General features: G+C 32.3%; 1 long non-coding RNA gene across 4 annotated transcripts; it reads left to right on the top strand.

The window, feature by feature from the left end:
- The first annotated feature begins 905 nt into the window (after nt 1–905).
- LOC141447068 (uncharacterized) lies at nt 906–17819 on the top strand. Of its 4 annotated transcripts, none has more exons than XR_012454117.1 (6): nt 906–1148; nt 3896–3919; nt 5947–6122; nt 7312–7622; nt 8667–8820; nt 8905–9273. It is a non-coding gene; the product is annotated as an uncharacterized lncRNA (long non-coding RNA). The 4 variants fall into 4 exon arrangements; XR_012454116.1 differs by lacking the exon at nt 906–1148 and adding an exon at nt 3731–3799; XR_012454115.1 differs by lacking the exon at nt 906–1148 and adding an exon at nt 3782–3799 and having other exon boundaries at nt 3896–4014.
- Nucleotides 17820–19440: the final 1621 nt, after the last annotated feature.

Here is a 19440-nt window from a genome sequence, read left to right as displayed (position 1 = left end):
GTGGCTTCAGAAGGAAGTTATTTTGAAGGTGACAATATAGAATTGTAATTCTTTTTGAATAAAAAAAATTTAGATAAACAGTCTCATTTCTTAATTTACAGACCTCGTACAACACCACAAAATCAATACAAACATAATACAATATATCTTGCAGTCCACGACGTAAAGCGCTCAGATAATGGGCGCTGAAAGAGAAATAGTTTTCATTCTTTTTTTTAATGAATAGATATTAAAAGGATTCCCAAAGGTGCAGATTTTAGGACTAGCAGTAAGATTAAACCCTTGTTCAAGAGCCTTTCATGATAACGATGCTTGAAGAAAGTATGGGATCAATTAAAAATTCAATAATCTAGAACGATTGGTACAGCGTATACCTGTCAATTAGTAATGTAGGCAGCCGTGATAGCTTTTTTTGCCCAAAAACTGAGTTTTTTTACAGCTGAAGAAGCTAAAGTTTTTGTCTATTTGGCTTGTACAGCGGAAACATCTGTCCCTTACAAAGCCCTTCTTTAAACAAGGGGCTCTTTTATTTCTATTTTTGGACTTATAACGTCCTTCTTCATCCTTAGGTGTAATATTTAATACTACTAGATTAGCTCATGTACAAAAATATGTGCATTTTCTATTATAAAAGTGTTATAGATTGTATAGCACACAGATGTTTGTACTGATTTTTTTTTCCTTCAATGTTCTTTAATAATACCTTCTAGCGGCCATATGAGACACTATTTTCCTTTATATATATTGTACTATCTCCCCTTACCGGGCTAGAATATAATGAGTAGGTTTAAAAGGATAGAATGGTAGTTTTGGTACGTGCCCTAGGATGGTTATAGGCACATGTTTGAAACATCTGCTCAATGGTTGACCTAGACAGCTGCTATAGTTAACATGTTTACTGAAATGTGTGCACTGTACTATCTTTCTAAGAAGCCATGATTTTTCTTTACAAAACTGAAGTATCAAAATTAAATATTTTTCTAAATGAATTGATATTTAGTAGATTGCACTATTTACAAAGTAAGGCTTGGTTCCACATTTGCATTCTTTGAAGTATTTTCATGATTGAAGAAACATTTAAAGAAATAGATTTCTTTCTTGAATTTTCTTTACAAGCTACTGAACATTCAACAAAATAAATACTTCAGGTAAATATAAATTAAATTAAGTCCTTAATACGAGGGTCGTTTGAAAAGTCCGTGCAAAAATAAAAACTACTTAATTTTTTGGGGTAAACCTTTTTTATTTTTCAACATAGTCTCCTTTTAGGCTTATACAAGGGTCGTTTGAAAAGTCCGTGCAAAGTCAGAGAGATAGCACCACTGGCGCGTATCGAGGTTATGTTTAGTTAGTAGCATCTCTTGGAAGAGCACACACCAAGTTTCAGCCAGATCGGTCTATTTCTTTGTGTTTGGCATTCGTTTGAATCGAGGAAGTCGAGTGATTTTCAAAAAATGGACGAAAAAGAATTTCGTGTGTTGATTAAACACTACTTTATGAAAGGCAAAACGCCTCAGGAGACTAAAGAGAAGCTTGATAAACATTATTGTAACTCTGCACCTTCGATTAGAACAGTTTATAAGTGGTTTTAAAATTTTCGGAGTGGCCATATGGGCACAAGTGACGCTGAACGTTCTGGACGCCCTGTTGAGGTTACTACTCCAGAAATCATTGATAAAATCCATGATATGGTGATGGATGACAGAAGAGTGAAGGTGCGTGAGATTGCTAGTGCTGTGGGCATCTCGAATGAACGGGTACATAATATTTTGCATCAACATTTGGACATGACAAAGCTATCCGCAAGATGGGTGCCGCGATTGCTCACGCTTGACCAAAAACGAAATCGTGTGAAGTGTTGCAAGGACGGTTTGCAGCTGTTCCAGAAGAATCCGCAGGACTTTAAGCGTCGTTTCGTCACTGTGGACGAAACATGGATACATCACTACACTCCTGAGACCAAAGAACAATCTAAACAATGGGTTACCAAGGGGGAATCTGCGCCAAAAATAGGCGAAGACCGTTCCTTCGGCCGGAAAGATTATGGCGACTGTCTTTTGGGATTCGCAAGGAATAATCCTCATCGACTATCTGGAAAAGGGTAAAACTATTACAGGTGCATATTATTCATCGTTATTGGACCGTTTGAAAACCGAGCTGCAAGAGAAACGCCCACGATTGGCCCACAAAAAAGTCCTTTTCCATCACGACAACGCACCAGCTCACACCTCAGCAGTTGTGGTCGCAAAATTAATGGAAATAGGGTTCCAACTCGTTTCACATCCCCCCTATTCTCCAGACTTGGCTCCCTCGGACTACTATTTGTTCTCCAATATGAAGAAATGGCTGGCGGGAAAAAGATTTTATTCAAACGAGGAGGTGATTGCAGAAACGAATGGCTATTTTTCAGACTTGGACAAATCCTATTATTCGGAAGAGATCAACAAACTAGAGCATCGTTGGACGAAGTGTACGAGGGTCGTTTGAAAAGTCCGTGCAAAGTCAGAGAGATAGCAGTACTGGCGCGTATCGAGGTTATGTTTAGTTATTAGCATCTCTTGGAAGAACACACACCAAGTATCAGCCAGATCGGTCTATTTCTTTGTGTTTGGCATTCGTTTGAATCGAGGAAGTCGAGTGATTTTCAAAAAATGGACGAAAAAGAATTTCGTGTATTGATTAAACACTACTTTATGAAAGGCAAAACGCCTCAGGAGACTAAAGAGAAGCTTGATAAACATTATGGTGACTCTGCACCTTCGATTAGAACAGTTTATAAGTGGTTTCAAAATTTTCGGAGTGGCCATATGGGCACAAGTGACGCTGAACGTTCTGGACGCCCTGTTTAGGTTACTACTCCAGAAATCATTGATAAAATCCATGATATGGTGACGGATGACAGAAGAGTGAAGGTGCGTGAGATTGCTAGTGCTGTGGGCATCTCGAATGAACGGGTACATAATATTTTGCATCAACATTTGGACATGACAAAGCTATCCGCAAGATGGGTGCCGCGATTTGCTCACGCTTGACCAAAAACGAAAACGTGTGAAGTGTTGCAAGGACGGTTTGCAGCTGTACCAGAAGAATCCGCAGGACTTTAAGCGTCGTTTCGTCACTGTGGACGAAACATGAAACATGGACCCTCGTAGCATAGTTCTCACGATGCAATTGTTTTTACAAACAAAATTGGTTGCTATTACGCACTCAACTTATCTCGTTCAACTAATCACCGAAAATTGTTGACGACCTACTACCATAAGACAGATCGTGCTCGTGACCTGAACTTAGGTAAACCTTGCATTAAACTATTGGGTTATACGTTAAGTACTAAGCATGAGTAACTAGGAAAGTGTATCTCATGTGGATTATAAGTGTATTCTCTCATGATAATTTTTTTAAAAAAATCTCCGTAATAAACTAGCTAATTTTTTTTAAAAAAGAAAACTCTACGCTGAATTTCAAATAATGTTGCTTTAGTATTGTTGTAGCTAGTCCAAGTTAGAAGTACAGTTATAGTTAATAGATAACTTATTGACTAAGTTACTTTTTAAGTTTAATCTAAATTGTAAATTAAAGAACCTAAACAATGCCTTTTTAAAAAGTGAGACTTTGTTGTCCATTTCCTACAAACGTTTAACTAACCACTATGGTCTCGTTATTTAATAGCCACATCTCGTAAACCTAGGCTAAAAAACATGTGATGAACAATTTGAAAATGTTAAAAAAAAATAAGGTAGTTTGAATTAACTCGAACAATTTATGCAATGCAGATTCTTATTTGGAAGAAATGTCAATTGTAATTACAAAATATGGGTTATTGAAAAAAATTACACCTTATTAACAATGTATGTTCTTTATTTTAAAGAAAATTTAAGAATTTTATCTTTTACAGGTAAAGAAGAAAAAAATTGTCAAGGTTAGATATTTTCCCAAATTCTTTCTTTTTTCTGACAGTTTTTGATAAAGAACCCTCATAAAAACAATGCTGCCGGACACATTTTATTGTACTAGGTCACGAATTTATGTTGTTATTTTTTAAACAATATCAGATGTAAATTTAATTTTGTTTTTAGACCTAATGCGAAATATATGTACGGTCAATTAGAATGACAACCATTAATTAGTGAGAAATTGTAGCTTACATTGTAAATATCATATCATCCATTTCCGAACTCACCAATCCATTAGTTCCCGTCCATTTTCCCCATTAAACCCATATATCCCAACTGCTGAGGTTACACTGGTCACGCGATCTTATAAGTATAGTAATATCCTCATAAAACAGTAACAAGGATGCTATCCTTGCCAGTGTATTAGTAGTGCTTTTGCTTGTTTGTCTTTTTTTATTAGAGTGATATGTTTGGTTTTCTTTTAAAAACATCGAACATTAAGCAATAATTTTTTATATTTTCTCTTCCTGATGTAAGATAAAGCTTTTTTTTCTCTTCAGATATGGAAATGGGTTTGTAACACAATGTAACAGTGTTGAGGCTACAGTTGTTTTCTATAATCCTGGCGGTGATAAGTGGCACTAGATTTTGCTTTAAACAAAAAAAATCGATTGCGATTAATCAAAGCTGGATGACGTTGAATCATTATTTGTTTTGTTTTTGTTAGCACATTCGCGTTATTATAAACGTCTGAAACTTAACAGAAATACATTTTAAAAAATAAGGAATATAGTAGAATAAAAAGATTACTTTGTGTAGAGCCTGTATATATGAATAAATTATCATTTTGAAGATGACAAAAATTGTTTTCAAAAGAGCAAAACTGTACTTATGTATATTGGTTGAATAGAGAAACAAATTTCAAATTTATGTATCTACATTTAACGGCTTGTTGAACTGTTATAAATTATTTACCAACTCTCAGCAACAAATTGATTTTTAAATGTTTTTCTTTTTTTTCTACAGTATTAATATTAATTGTTTATTATTGTTTTGAAGAGCCCAAAGGTGTTGTATTAAATGGTTTTTTCTCCCACAAAGGTCTTGTGACCTTATACGTTGTCCCATCAATACAATAAATAGTTGCTATTTTGTTGAAATGTTTATGGTTAGAGAATGCGATTGGCCTCCTTGAGATATAAGTTAATAGTATTATCTCCTTTTTTTATAGATTTCACACCTAGTCTTCCTATTTTTTACTATTTCCCCTGTCAATAAGGTTAATAGCATTTTTGTCTTACTTTATTCTTCCCATATCCACTGTAATCATTTATTCTTGTACAAAGTTTAGTGTGAGAAAATATTGTACTCTTTGTAATTGAGGTTCCTCTAGAAATTTACTCGAGGCTATTTGAGGAAGAAAATTTGTACAGATAGTTTTATATGAGTATTACGTCTTATTTTTTTTTTCTTTTTTGCCAGTTTCAAACTTGCATCCATCTTTCACGTTAACTTCACCAGTTGGTGTTCAGAAATTGTCACCCATTTACAAAATTGTTTTCTCATTTATCTTCTCTTTACTTTTAATACTCTAATGTTACTGATTTTAACTGTTCTTTCGGATTTTCAGAGTATTTTTTTTTGTTTTTATAATATTCTTTACAAGAACTGATACGTTAAATCAATCAAATTTAAAGACAAAAACTAATGCTGTTGTAAATTAAATCTATGAGGCAGTGGTAATCGATGAAATAAGAGATCGTCTGCGCAAAAAGAAAATATATTATGTTCTTTCTATTAAATGTTACTGCTCGACACCCTTCGAAGATAGTCCTCACTAGTATCGAGTATAGTCCGTTGTAGTGTATAGAATTATCATGTTATTAATAAATATAATCACGTGTAATTGATGATTAAAAAATTTGATACATGAAAGGATTAGTGGCTTAACAGACTGTTACATGTATACTGATGTTGCCACATACATAATCACCTTTAGAACCTTTCTAAAAAAGAAAAAGATAGATACTTATTCCTGTATTATTTCCTACAGGTCTGTACCCTGGACTGGAAATATATCACAGTCACGATTATCTGATTAGCAATCAATATTGTGATAGAAACAGCTTCATACAGTTGAAACGAAAGCTGTAAAACACTGTTATATGATGTAAAAGACTCATTTGGAACAGCAAGGAAAGACACAATTATCAACAAGAAGTACAAAATGTAGAAATTCCAATTTATCTCATAATTACTTACTTTTTCTTTTTTTGTAACTATTACATCGATTGGGAGTTCACCAAAATACTTCATGTCCTTTGAAATACATATTTTTAACTATAAATAATATCTTTAAATGAATGATTAAAAATTAACCCTTAACTGGTAGTCCTCAAAATCTCAACTTCAACTGGTATCGTCCGGGTCAGCTTTGACCCGGAACTTTAAATGCACATTACTTTTAAAAGGTCATTGATATAATTAAAGTCCATTTAGTTTTTGTTAGAAAATTTATTTAGCAAACGAAAATGATGAATATTTTGTTAAATTTGTTTCATAAGATTAAAAAAAAAAAAAGTTAAAAAATGCAAAAGTTGCCATTTTTTTTAAGTTACAAAAAAAGAATAACAAAAAATAATATTTACTGAAAAACGTTATTTTCTTAAAGTTAGATATTCATAACAAAAAAATATTTTTTTCCATAATTCTGCAAGTACTGAATTATCATGATGCGAGTATAACCTACTTGTTCTGTTTTGGTACAAAAAACCAACGTTTTGTTGCCAGTAAAAACAAACAATGAAGTTCCGACGGTAGTTTTTTTTTATTTTGGAATTATATAAGAGGGGTTTTCTTTTTTATTTTTTTCGTAATGTCCCCGAGTAAGACAAATTTTGCTTTCCTAGTTCATGGACCAGCTTAACTGAGCAGAACCAGTTATCAGCAATAATATTAAATAGGTATTGTGTAATATTTACCATATAATATTTAATATTATAGAATAATATTAAAAAATAGAACAGAAAATAAAACTCCAAAACATAAAAATAAATAATTATTAAGAAAAAATTTATTACGTAAATGGTATTGTCGGGTCAAATTTGACCCAAAAGCTATATTTTATTTACTTGCCCTGCTCAAGAATGATTGATTTGTCTGGTCGATTGTTGGTGAGGATGAAAAAGGAGAATTCAGAGAAGGGGAGATGTTTATAGTTAATACCTACAAAATGCCACACAAAAGAAAAATGCGCGGGTCAAATTTTTACCCGACGATACCAGTTGAAGGTTAATATATTTTTTTTCTCATTGTTTATAATACAATTACTAATTAAATTTGTTTACTCGTTGCAAGGGAACCAACTTTTTGACAGTAGCAAAACTAGAAAAAATTAACAGTAAACTTTCTGTTTCAGAAATATCATTAAACTGGTGTATCTATGTACGAATATTAATATACTTCAATGTAGTGTCACTATGAGTGGTCGAGAAGTGAATACGTCATTAAATGTTTAGTAAACCAGCAAAAAAAGGGAAGATTGAGGGGCGGAGATTATTGTACAGTGCTGGAAGGTAACGAAAACAATCACCTGGCAATGACGAGGGTGCAATTGTCATTTGAGTGTAAGTGACGGACACCTGGGAGAAGACAACAAGGAAACGCCCTCCTATACTCAAAAGAGATCATCGCTCTTGTGCTACAGAAAATTACAGGAACAGTTATCAAGTAAATAAGTTTTTCATTATTATGATTATCGACCAATTTTGGTAAACGATGGCTTTTAAAATGAATATATATTTTTTTAAAAATAGATAAGTATTATTAATTTTGGTCGAACCGCTTCACAATTAAAGAAAAACTTTAACATTACCAAAAGAAAAAAGTTGATAAAACATTGGATGGACAAACAAAGATTTCGTATCATATAAGTATCTTGTCCGTGCTTGGAATTATTTGTGAGAGTATCAGTATTATGATTAATCATGCATATATGCGACCCAAGCAGAAATACGTTATTATTTGTTGTAGTCAACGTGCTAGATCGTTCTATTCACACAAAATAATACATACTTTTTTCTTTGTAATAATATCAATATTATTTCTCAATATCTCGCATATACATACATACATCAGAAATCTACAGAATGATGAAGAGGCGTGGTCAATACATTTGATGGATAATACTGACCCACACTACAGGGGTCAGCGAGGTCACCGTTTTGCCGCACGATTTGAAGGGACATAAACCGTCATTATTTTCACTTGCAATCCGTTAGCAAAAAGAGTATTTTTTCTGATTGAAACACTGTGGTTTGGAGAAGAGGTTGATCCTTTTAGGTTATTGTTTTTAGTGCTTACTCTTAACTATTGGCTGTTCACAAAAACAAATCATGGAAATGTTTTGTTTTTAGAAGGAATTCATAACTGTAAAATAATTTGCACTGACTCGCCAGCGTCAATAATAGTACTAGAATGATGGGACAAAATTATCTCGTAAGATCATTAAATGTTAAATTCAGTTGAATTTTATTTAATTTTTAAATTTATAAATTTCAATTTATGTGCCTAAATGAGAAGTAAGGTTATAACCTTATTTTACGACATTTTGATTAAGAGTGAGTAACAGCAATTCTTATTATAATCTTTTAAACAGCTTAGTCCAATTTCAGTTCTCTGGTCTCCGTCTAAAAGGCTTTCATCAAAGTTTATATGATGGGGGAGGCATCGCTGGAATAGTTGATGTTCTTCTTATTATGATAATTGTTGCAGAAAAGCTGGAAATATTTCGATGGATAAACCACTATAGAATGGAAAAGAAAGAAGCACCACTGAAAGCATTTGAGGGTCACCCGAACGGCAAAGACTAAAAAACAGGATGCCTCGTCCGCGTTGGTTGCAGCATACGAAATACGATCTCCATTTGGTACTTATTGGTCCTTCTTAAGAATTTCAGTAGTGGAATACTTTCTTTTAGATTTTTGAATACTATTATATTTATTTTAAATAGATACAGATGCAAATGAGTGAACAGGGGATTGCTGTGGACCCTTGAAATAATTTGAAGCTACTCTAGCTTCCAAGATATTTATTAGTCACCTATAAAATATGAGAAAATGAACATTGTGAGAAACAAAAGGTAAGCTAGAGTTAGCTAGAACATTCATGCTAATAAATTCCAAGCGATTGTATAAAGCGACCACCAACCATCCGTTTATGAACTGCAGAAGTTTTCATGACCTCAAAAGGTGAAAAGGGAAGGAACGTAAACAGCCTTAAAGAAGTGGCTGATGCCAAAGAAAGTTTCTAAGTATTCTAATTTAAGTAAAGCAGCTAGCAAGAACTTGCAGTAAAATAAAGATTTATTTAATTTTGTTAAGCATTTCTTTGTTTTCCGTCATTGAAGTGAATAAATAGTCCACTAAATTTAGTCACTTTAAGGAGGCTTTGTTAGTGTTATTTTTCCTTTAATTAGAAATATGTTAATCATGCACAAGAAAAACGTTAACTGAATTGAAGTAAGTGACCTGCTTTAGATTCTCTTCTTTATTTTTATTTTTTTACTCTAAGCCAAGCCGGAACTGTAAAAGTATATACAAATACCAGTTAAGAACAGCTGGATGCTTCGAATTGGAACTTTAAAAGAAAGAAAGAAAGAAAAAACGAGAGCCCGTCATAAAATTCATCTAGTGGAGTTTGCTTTGGGGCCAACTTAGTTATTGAGCGCGTGGGCTGATAAAAATGGCTGATAGAAAATAAGTTATTGTCAAATCAAAACTCCTCTTATTTGTTAACTTTCATTTCTAATACAGTATATAGGCCATTTTTGGTATTACTGTAAGATTAAAACTATACTAATCAAGGTGCTAAATCAAGGACAGCTTGGTTCATTCTTATTTCAGAACAGAAATAGGACAGTTACCCCAATTTCATTAATGTATACAATAAAAAGATGTCAGCTTAGAGGAATAAAAACAACTTTAATTTAAAACTTGTTTTATGCTTCAGCAACTATGAGATTTAATAATTAGTTCTATCATTTTATATTGATCGAACTCGAGGCTGTTGCCACTAGAATTGATTATCATTCCCTTACTATCTTTGCAGCATAAATGTATTATAACTAGCAATGTATGATAGACTAGCTAGTTATTTTTTTAGGTTTAAAGACATGACACCTCTGCTTAGCGCCATACATCCTGGCTCCTATATCTTTTATATCTTGTACCTCACAGAGTAGTAATAAAATTACTTTATTATTATTATTATTATTATTATTTTGTAGCTAAAGAGATTGCATAAATTATTTTGTTTACATTTTCTCAGAAGCAAGCTCATTAAGTGCCCCATTGTGTTGTATTCCTCATAAATGATTAGTTTATACATACATATAAAAGTAATGCATTTCCCTTCCGTCAATGCTAGAAGAGCCATTGATTATAAGATAATAATATTTTAAGTGCGATTGTACTATGTAAAAGATTTTTTTAAAAATTTATTTGTTAAGTTACACCAGCGCTACATACACTAATAGTAACAATGAAAATAACTGACACCACTACAAACTCACTAATTGAGGGGAGAAGTTACCCAGTGATAACACTCCCTAAGTCGTCTCCAGGATTAGCTACTCTCTTCAGAAGAGAGAAAATCGTGAGGCCACTAGCTGATTTTAATCGTCTGGTAGGATGATCTGGATGGTGATGAGATGATAAATGACGGACTAAAGGATTGGAATGAGAGTACAAGTTCTGATGAAAACTTTTATAGCGAGTTCGTGCAACCTGGACCTACAAAGGGTAATTTCCAGGTCTTTGTGGATGGTTAGATTTGAAACGTAAAATAGTGGCGTTAACGATAGTGCGGAGAATTTTAGACTGAAGCGATTGAATTCGTTGAAGATTTGGAGCGTTTCGTTGAACTCCACAGTTCAATACCGTACGTTCAGGCGGGTTTTAGTATAGAATTGTAGATCAGTCGTTTGTTATTAAGAGAAAGTTTTGAACGTTGGTATAGTAGTCTTTTGAGTAGTCTATGTAAAAGATGACCTCAAAAATTTCTTTGAAATTCAAAGAAAGCTTGAGAATCACCAGTTTGTAGTAATTAGTAAAAGAATTTAGAAGTAGATGGAAAGAGAGTAAGGTAATTAAAGGCTAATATTATTAAACACCTCGTTACACCAAAATTTAATTAAATGAAAGAAGTACAGTTGAGATTGTACCTGATAAGATGATAAAGATTTTTGTAACCTCTGAAATGGAGGAACGGAAGAAAAGGATAATTGAGATAGCCCTGGAATTCTGAATCATTGCGAAAAAAAGGCAGTTATGGAGACTGTGATGCAATAATATAGACGAGAAATAGTGATGTTAACCGATTCCAAAAACTAAAAATAAAAACAAATAACTCGTACAGATCGAACGGAAATCTATGAGATTTAAAACTGTAAAGAGATAGTATCGATAAAGATAGATTTGATTATTATATAGTTTAAGCGTTGGTTTATTATATAGTTTATAATTCTCCAGCCACTACAAGATTATAATATACAGGATTAAAGAGTAAAGAAGATGATGAATGTTTGTAAAGAAACAAAAATAAATAAATAAAAGAGAAAACATGATCGTACAAGTCAGAAAAATAAAGCCGAGTTGGAAATGGGTTCTGAGGGGATGTAGAAAAAAAAAAGACAGTCCAAGGTTGCAGAGGAGGAAATGGTTGGTAGAAAACTGCGAGTTAGCAACTGGAGAAATGGAAAGAATGCAGAACCCTTTCTTCTAGAATCAACTCTTAAAGGAAGGAAGTCGAAAGTATGTGTACTTTCCCCAAGACAAATGTATAGCGTTATTGAAATGTCTACTAGGTTCCTGACTAGTGTTTTAAAAATAAGATCTCCCAACCATTAGTTCTCTTCAGTATATTTCTCTATAGAATCCCCTTCAGGAATCCTGTGATGTCTTTTCATTAACTCTTCAACTGACATTCCTAGCACAATTTACAAAGGACTCAACATAGTTGCTTGATGTGTACAATCATTGGGCCTACAACTAAATCCATCACTCATTCATGCTACTATTTTAAACACTGATGATGGTAAACTTGGAACTGATTCAGTCACCGAATGGAGATACTCACTAGATCATTAAGTCACAGTTGATTTGGGTTCGTAGATTAGCGCAAAAACTCTTCTATCTGTTTTGTGGTTCTTATTATACGTATAGCTCGCTTAAGAGCTTTCTTAGTATAAGTTTTAAATCAGAACTTGTTGAACAAAAGATTTTTTTGTTTTTAAAGTGATCTACTTTAATGCTTACAGGACATTAGTCCATTTTAATGCAAATTTGTGTGAAAAGCTGCTTTACTTCAGTAAGTATTTAGACAGCCATTTGATTACCTAATTAAAGTGTTTAATAAATACATATAAATATAATAAATTATACCGACAAATCTGATAACATCTAAATTCAGATAGCTGTCCAGTTGTGGCGGGCAGTTGGATTAGTTTTTATGGAATTTAACAAGAGCAGCACGAGTCCGATTAGCTACCGAACTAGTTTTATTTTTATGGGGCAGCTGATATAAATGCCAAATCTTGTTTCACCACTATTCTTTTTAACATCTAAAAAAGAAACCTTGTTAATAGACAAAATTCATCTTATTTTTAATAAAATGTTTTTAGAAAATTTTAATCATTGTCATTTTGGAAACTCCATTAAAGGGACAAGAGACTCTTGTAAAATAATAACAAATAAACAAAAATTCATAGTTGCTGAATAAGAAATTATAAGAAATAATTTAATGACTTGTATTTGGGCCCATAATGTATCGCATTGTTTTTTTTAAAAAAAAAATAATAAGCTGATAAAACTAGTTGGTAAAGTTCATAAAATGAACAAGATCTACTGAGGAACATATTCTGTAGAATGTAAAAACAACGTCTAGAAATTTATTTTTATTTAATTTATAATGGAGCTTAATTTTTAAATATGTACCGATATTAAAATAAGAAAATATAAGATGTTTGCATTGTAGATTCTTTAAATTCTTTTCTAAGTTTCATTTGTTTTTTAGGTATTTTTAATTAATTAAGTATAAAATATAATCAGTAAGATTCATTTTTATTTTTTTTACGTTTTATCAACTACTTTGGATGTATGATTTGGAGATAAGTAATTTTTTTAGAAAGACTTTAAAAAATTCTTTTACTAAATTTATATCTTTTTTTTCCTCATTTGTAGTAAAATTGCAATTTAGTAAATTTTTATTATATTATTTTATCCCTAAAAGATACCGTCAAAGCAAATCTAATTATGTTAATAATTTGGTATTTTGCATTTTGGAAGTTCTTAAGTCAGATACAATCTTAGACAAGACCACCAGGTTTGTGCATCCTTTTACGATAGAGGATTGGCCTTTTAACAATGTTGGTGTTTGTAATAACTCTACAGATACAAGTAAACCTTAAAACTTACAGAGAACTTTTTAGATCTTCCTTGCCTTTAGATTTGTTTTTAATTTCTGAAAATATATTATAAATCGGCTCCCACATATTTTCCAGTTTGCCTTTACTGATATCTTTACCTAGGGAGCCTCTTGGAGATGTAGTCTGTAGCGAGAGAACTACACTGTAAAACAGTGGTTTCCAACCTTTTTGTACCTGCGCCCTCCTTTAAAAAAAATTGTTGCGCCCCCTTAATTTTTCTAACAATCTAATTTCATAAATACTCAACTGATATTATAATTTATTTAATGGGCTACAAAATAATATACAATATTATGTAAAAATATACATAAAAAAATAATTATTTATTATAAAAAATAATAATTTTAAATGTAATAAAAACAAATCTTACAAAAATACAAAAAAAAAGAATGTATAATTAATACAACATTATAAAAATTTAATGCGACGGTTGGTCTTGTTTTTCAGCACAAATCGCGGTTCTCAGTTCCTTTTCAATCACTAAGCGAGATCGATACTTTGTTTTTAAGACAGCTACTGTAGAAAAACCAGTTTTACATAGGTAAGATGTTACAAATGGCAATAAAATTTCTAAAGCTTTATTTGTCAAAGTAGGAAAATCGTCCTTTACTTGTAGCCAAAACGTAACAATATTATTTTCATCTTGAAACATCTGCTTTAATGTGCTATCACTAGATAAGTCAATTATCATTTCCTGCTCTGCTGTCGTAAGGCCAAAATCATCATATTTTTCAATCACAAACGGGTTTCTAATCGCCCCGCCGGCGCTCGGCTCCAAACGCGAAAGCGAGATGTTTTCGTTCCAGCAAGAGTATGGATGGATGTTCTAGCATTTGTACCCGAAAAATTCGCGGCGAGGATTGTGGATTACGTATACCTATTTTGCTGATTCATTTTTTTTTTTGACACCTATTCGACTTTTTTGGTTTGTATTCGAAAATGATATTTTGGAAACAGCTGCATGCTCCCCTTGCAACAGTCTCGCGCCCCACAGGTTGGAAACCACTGCTGTAAAAGGTGCTAAAGACCTTAGATGTTAAGGCGCCTTAAATAGAACATAAAAATTGTAGTACTTCTGTTTTTGCTTCCAAAGAATAATTGTCCTTTTCAAGTCGAATTATACTTTTTTAAAAGAAAGAATACTACATAACATTACATTAATTCTAAATTTATCCTTTCTGCAAATCAAAGGATTATTTGGTAATACTCATTTCCCATCTTTTTTATCTTTTCAGGCGCTGCTATGCTCGCACAGATAAGAAAATTCATACGAAGTGCATCACTGCACTTTGCCAGTGTTCTCTTGCAACACTGTTCTTATGATTCGGCGTGAAATAAAGCCTATCGCATTCTTGGGAACAGTGTATTTATGAAGTTTAACCTTCGTTGTCCTTCCCCAAGGTAATGTGGCATTAGTACTATACCTGACATAATCAGCTCCTCTACCTATGCCTATGTGATACCCCTCTCCACGAAAACATGATCTATATTTTTAGATAATTTATTGTTATAGTCACGTTTCACGCTTGCTACGTCTAGTTTACCTGGATCTAGTATTTACAATCATGAAGTCAGTCCAAGACAAGACGATATTAAATACTTTCCGTAAATAATAAAAATAAGTATGAAAGTAAACACCGACACAAAATTCTAGAAAGTTGTCTTTTTATCTCCTCCACGTACTCAATAATAATAAAAAATCAGTTTCTTCTACAAATAAAAGAAGGTGACTAAAAAATGCTGCGACCTTGCAAGGACGAAGTCTTTATAGCTAGGTTCTCCCACCCAGCTTTATATTTCTCTTATAAATATCATGTTATATCCATTCTATAAATAACTTTTACTCCTTTTAGCTTCTCTCTTTGAAATCATTCGACTATAACATTGAAAATAAAATAAAAAACGGAAATAATTTAACGTTGGTTAGAAAGAATGAGTATAGTATTTATATTCGCTTTTCCACAGAATTATTGAACATTGGCAGTTTTGTGACAAACGTAAAAGGGCTAAGACAAAAGGTAATTTTCAAGTTGAGTTACTGATCTTAACCAACTGGTGGAATCCTAAATGGTTTGAACATAATTTGTTTTGTTTTCATCTCTTGTTATTTCTATAGCATTTAGGTTTATAATTCTCCAGCCACTACAAGATTCGAATTAGAGAGTGAAGAAGATGATGAATGTTTGTAAAGAAACAAAAATAAATAAATAAAAGCGAAAACATGATCGTACAAATCAGAAAAATAAAGCCGAGTTGGAAATGGGTTCTGAGTGAATGTAGTAATGTGTATAATAATTACAATTAGTATAAGTATAGATAAATTCGCTTATCCGCTGTATTTTCTACACTATTTTTAGGCACTGTCAGTCTAGGGTGTAACAAAAGTCTTTGAGTTTATAGTTATGATCAAACCATTTTTGCTGAATAGTGTTCAAATTTGATACCACAATTCACAAGGAACTTACATGGAATGCTCCTCTACGTCAAAGTTCCATTACTAAATAAAGAAAAACACGTGAATCTCTCGTTGTAAACAAATTTTTGTAATGCTTGTTTGCTCGGGTTGTAGAATTACAAAAAAAATAGTAATACTAGTTCTGTGAAACAATTAGTGTCTGTGCTTCAATTAAATAAATTTATAAACTTTTCTTTTGATTACGAACTGTTAATTCAACACTGATAGTTTATGATGAAACGTACAATCAGGTGTATCACACTTTCTATCAGTATATTTATGGAAAGAAACTCCCTGTTTAAGTAATTTCCATAGATGACAATACTGACATTGGTTAGAGAATTATTTACATACAGTTCTCCCTTATTGTACTAATATGATCTTGTATGATTGGAGGTCAAAACCATGATGTCATACAAGGTGGTGATTTCACCGGTTTATTTATTTATTTTTTTTTAATTTTACTTAAATAAAAAAAAAAAAATTAAAATTAGCATTATTAGTCATTTGTATTTCTACCAGAAGATTTACTAGAGACTAATATGATGTTTGCAAGTTTATTTCTAATTACATTGCTGTCCTCCCTCCATCAAGATGAATTACTGTTGGTTCTTATCGTGACATGTATTTCTGTTGTTGTTTCAACTACAACAAACAAAAAAATCAATCACTTGTAACATATTTACGTGACTTTAATGCAAACTTTTATAATTCTATGTGATAAGTATTATAACGTATAATGGGACTACTAAACAAGGTAAATGAAAATTACAGAAGACTTTGGGGTTGTAGGTTTTGTGTTAAAAAGTTTTTAAAAGATATTGAAACAAGGAAGATTGCTTCTCCATTGACTTTCATTTAATGAAGTATACACAGCTCGGAAGAAAGCCTCCATGATACGTAAAGAACTTTAAAAATTAAACTGTGGATATAACAAGATTGGAGGGAAAGCATTAATGGTGAATCGAATAATCCTATGGGAATCTGAAGAAAAATCTTCTTCCTTGGTAAGGGATTCGGCAGTGTGTTAGACCCCAGTCGGTGATGCAAGTATATTTACGGCACCTAATAGAAGGCCTCAAGAAGCAGGATTATAGAGGTTGAACTATAAGTGTTTATTCATCAATAATGATGGTGTAATGTGTAAAATGTATTTGTGTGAGTTTAAGGAGTGAACAGGAGTTTGCTTGAGGTTGGCACACATTACCTATCTCTGCGCCCTTGTGTGTGTATTAACATTGTCAGATGAATATTAAGTGCTGTTAGGATGGGATATCCGCAGGGACGCCAAGATCCATAAAAGAGTTACATGTAATTTACATAAAGGGACCCCTGAAAGAAGGTAACAAGTTGGTTAAATGTATTTGTTAAGTGGTTCTATTTGGTTTTAGAGAGGAACAAGTACTTTTAGGTATAAAAGTAAAAAAAAAAAATCAGGGAATCAGTAGAATTAGGTTGCTCTTATAATTATTTATATATTTTGTAATTCATAGAAGTAAGATTTGTTTTTGAATCAAATTAAATAAAAATGCAAATGACACGTAGTGTTTAAATAATATGGATTTTATAGTCTGAAAATTGACTAAGTTCAGGTTTTGTGGAGCAAGTTGTGACGATGAATATACATTTATATCCTTAAGAAAGTACTTGTAGTTTTCAACTTGAGTATTTATTGTATAAAGTGCAGAAGATTATTGAACGAGTGCTGGTTCCTTCTCTTCTAATAGTCATCGTTTTACTTTATAGCCATTCCTCTTAGATTAAAATATAATAATTACACTTACTTTATTTGCAATGTAAAAGAAGTTCTTCCATACTTCTGACATAATGTGTAATTAATGTACTTATAAATAAAAATGAAATGTTCAGTAAAGCATGCTCATTTTGTAATCACGATTCGATTATATTAGGAATGTGCAAAATAAGCATCCGTAATAATTTAAAAACGCAAGTGGTAGTTAATAAATAGTGATTAAATCTATATGAATTGAAGTTACTATTAATGGTTGAATTCATTTTACCATCGCTCGCTACTGCTCAGTATAAGTAAAAATATCAATTTTATAATTATTTATATTTTCTAATGCGTGGTAACTAGCAGTTACGTCCCTTTGATTATGAAATTTTATTTTATTGTTTTTAAACGTGCTACTCGCTTTGAAGAAGCTGGTAGATTTGCTGTTTTATCTGACATTCAAACCTTTTATTTGATTAAAGGGGATAAAGTTGGTTAATGAATGCCGAAAGGAAATGCAGTCTTTAGCTGACCGCAATATTCTGGGGCTAGGTTAAAGCCAGCCAACACAAGACTTATAAAATGAAGAGACGAGGGCCAATGAGCAGAAATTTCTTCAGTTATGCTCTCCGACCCTAAATATGTTTACTTCATGGTTATAGAAAAATCGATTTTATTCTTATTGTGAAATACCTTGGCGTGAAAGTGTAAACAGTATATTGTGGTATTCCGAAATTTCCTTGGAGAGTACATAACGTTTCAAATAAGTCAAAAATGTGGCTCAGAAGGGTCACTGACGCGGTCTTAAAGCTTACTGAAACACGAAAACGAACTTGTACCTTCATATTTTTCTTTTCTCGTACAGCGAGTTCCGTCAATTTCTGTACTATGATTGCTACAATTTGGTTGCAGTCAGACCTGTCAAATATCGCTCACCTTAATTGTATCGTTCTTCCATGATTTTTAGAAAGATGTGCGTTGCATCGGAGCATACTAGTTACCATTTTCTTATCGAGTATCCTAGCCTACATGTGATTAGAAATTTTGTCCTCGACCCTCTCTCACATCTTCCTCGCTTAGTAAAAGTATTTTGAGCGATTCTCGTAAGAATTTTTATATTATAAAAAGATTTGGGAAAGGTTTTATGTTAATGAGGAATATTAAAATGAAAAGCCGGGCGTTACTTAACCTCTACTTACATAAGTAATGTTATGCAAATTAATTACATTCCATCAATACTAATTTGCTAGCTTAAACTACTAAGTAATTTAAGTTTGTTTTTTTATATTCTTTGCTTCAAAGTTATGCAATTTTTAAGCATTAAACAGTAAATAACATTGGTAAATGATTTGCCTAATATTTTATAGAAACCCCATTTTGGTCATCCAAATATGTAGAATAAAAATTAGGATGGTTTCATTTTCTATTATTTTCTTCTAACTTTTTACTTTATAAAACAATGTATGGTCGCAACATATTGCCAAATGTTTACTGAAGACTCTATTGTTAAACCTCTTTCTAGGTTCAAGAGTAAAACTTCTTCAGAATAGAAGTAATTTAAAAAATAAGTAAATAAATAATAGGAATGCAAATTAGTTTGTCTCTTCCTGATGCATTCTGGGTAATGCGACTTCATACTATTTCTGAGAGATAAAACCCTAAGGAACTAGAGTTGGGATTTAACAATTCACACCTTGATACCTTTGTCGAAAGTGGCGCATGTCACCACAGTGTGCCACATTTAGACTGAGTGGAACAGTGCTATAGGATCTTAAGCAACTGACAGTATTGTGCATTTTTAAAGTTCCGATTACAAATACCAGAACATAGATTTCACAAAGGAAAGAACATTTTATTAGAGCATGCATTTTAT

The sequence above is a fragment of the Rhodnius prolixus genome, unplaced genomic scaffold (assembly GCF_049639745.1).
Source record: "Rhodnius prolixus isolate KJV_2025 unplaced genomic scaffold, Rpr scaffold_7, whole genome shotgun sequence".
In the NCBI taxonomy this organism is placed as follows: domain Eukaryota; kingdom Metazoa; phylum Arthropoda; class Insecta; order Hemiptera; family Reduviidae; genus Rhodnius; species Rhodnius prolixus.
The sequence above is the reverse complement of the archived record's forward strand: the minus strand, read 5'-3'. Positions and strand labels throughout refer to the sequence as shown.